This window comes from Frankliniella occidentalis, unplaced genomic scaffold (assembly GCF_000697945.3).
Source record: "Frankliniella occidentalis isolate FOCC.00 unplaced genomic scaffold, Focc_3.1 Scaffold50, whole genome shotgun sequence".
NCBI classification, from domain to species: Eukaryota; Metazoa; Arthropoda; class Insecta; order Thysanoptera; family Thripidae; genus Frankliniella; species Frankliniella occidentalis.
In genome coordinates, this window is record NW_026267180.1 from 119,817 (window position 1) to 122,168 (window position 2,352).

General features: G+C 50.4%; 1 protein-coding gene across 1 annotated transcript in view; it reads right to left on the reverse strand.

Annotated features, from left to right (window-relative positions):
* LOC113210011 (homeobox protein extradenticle-like) overlaps positions 1-2,352 on the reverse strand; it is a gene marked incomplete in the record, with an annotated part of 156,880 nt that overhangs the window by 75,123 nt on the left and 79,405 nt on the right.

The window sequence follows — 2,352 nt, forward strand, 5'->3', positions numbered from 1 at the left end:
GGTTTTGTACTTAAATTTCTTTTAAAATGAATTTACGCAAATATTATTTTAAATGTATCAAAGTGGCGATCTAAATTTTATGCGACGGTAAATAGGACGTCGTAGAGAGTTTGTTTGCATGGGGAGACTCGTCCGGACCGCAACACCGCGGCCGGCCGTGGGGCCGAGTGGCTCAGGGTGTGCTGAAGAGAGGTTTACCGGAGGCAGAGGGTGGGTGAGGAGCTGGGAGAGCGGAGAGAAGGAGAAGAAAATGGAGAGGGGGGAGCTCGCAGTCGCACAAACATCCACACCACACAAACACACTGGCGCGCTCACAAGCGCAGTGGATCGGCTCGCGACCGGACCTTGTAAAGTGACGTCAAGACACGACTCTGCCATTACGGAGCGTACAGCGTCACCCGCTCGGCCCCATAGTGACATGCACGCCAGTGTACACCGCTACAAAACTCCACACTAAAGGCGCACTGGAAACGCGAGTGTGTGAATTTTCGATGAAAAATACGAACGGAATGGAAGGGAGGTGTCGAATTAGTGACTTCATTCTAAAATGTTTCGTTCTTTTCGCATAGACCACGTAGTTTCCAGCGCCAGTTCTGGCGTAGACTTGTGCACAGGCGCGTTCACACACGCACGAGCGCGCAGCATCGACGCGAGTATAGCGCGTGCCGTGCGTTCAGGTGCGCGGTGGCGAGGAAGGGTTCCAGGGCGCGCGCACCGCGTTGGCCCCGGGCCAGGCTACGCCACGCGCGCCGCCCCGCCCGCCTGACAGCTGTGTTGGGCCCCGGGCGGTGTCAGTCACCGGGCGGTCGGGCTGTCAGTCAGGCGGGGCGTGGCGTGGCGGGGGCATGCATGCACGGAGCACAAATCATGTGCGCAGTATCGGTAAATTGGCGGTGTGGAAGAGGGTGGGGGCGTGTTGGGTAACGACTGGATAATCATATCGCCCCGACTGTTCGCCATTTAAATGTACACACAACACTCGAGAAAAGATTGATCTTTGTAAAACATTCTGGAGCATTCTCCTTGCGCAAAACACCACGACCAGCAGTTTTTTGACGGAAAACGGTACACTTTTACAAGAACAAAAAGTAGTTGAAACCTGATTTTGAATATAGTGTCGTCTCGTCGCAATGGAATTAGTGATGAAAAAGCATTTTGACTGAACATGAGAACTAACCTGCCACCAAGCCACCGGGTGCGCACTCACCAAAAAAGTTAAATCCTACCTCCCTCAAAAAGAGCAAACAAATAAAAACCGAACGTAAAAAAAACGGAAATAGCTAGCGGTGGCGTAGAGTTCTCCCCGCCTCCCGCTGCATTTTTCATCCCATCCGCACCACACAAATTATTGATGCCACTGCCTTGTCGGACCAGACCAGCGAGCGCCACCAGAGAAGCCAACAGCGCGCGTGCTTTTTATTAAAACTACCCTCTCAGAAGCTTTTACGCATGCCGTTGCAAATAGAGTACAGTTTAGGTATTTCAAATGAACATTTATTTATTTTTTAAAGAAAAGGATCAGTTAAAAAACATGACTTTTATTTTTGAAAAGTAACACTGACTTTTAACACGAATAATGCTTTTCTACAATACCAAACAAAAAACATGACAGTAAACACACACGTAAAACCAAAAAAAGCCACCTAAATGGTATTTTTGCGACTGACGTAAGGCTGGCTAGCCTGCGCCGGAGAGGGTCGTCACATTCAACACAAACAAAAGAGCAAACAGCTAAAAAATAATTCCGAGCTGTCAGGGAATTTCGCCTAACTTGCGAAAATGCGCCAACTCTTGTTTCAGAGCAACACACGCCAACATGCAAGCGCAGACCCAGCCCCATTCACACAGCAACGCAAAACAATAAACACAGTGTACTATGCCTCTGACAAGACGGACGCAACCAGCCTGTCGGTTTAAACCATATTTTCACCCCGCCCCCCTCTTTTTGGTCTGTGTGTGCTAGGGTGAGAGTGAGTGACTATGTGTGTATGTGCTAGAGAGAGAGAGAGAGAGAGAGTTCAGCCCGCGACGTGGGGAGCGCGAGGGGCTCGCGCTCCCCACCCGTGTCGATACCCGGATATATATGGCTGTTCCAAAAAATCCAATATTCTCTGGGTCAGCTGTGATCCGTGGGAAGTGATTCCGAAATTTACGGGAAGCGAAGCGCTAACCGCCTCAATCAAAAACAAACTTTCTGTAGGAAAGAGAAACGAAGGTCGAGGTTTGGGCTGAGATGTACTCCATGGTCCCTCAAAACAAACTAGCCAGTTGCGCATTCTGAGAGTGTACGGAATCGCACCGCACCCGACACAAGATCACCCCTTGCCCGACGCCCCGCCCCGCCACCACATG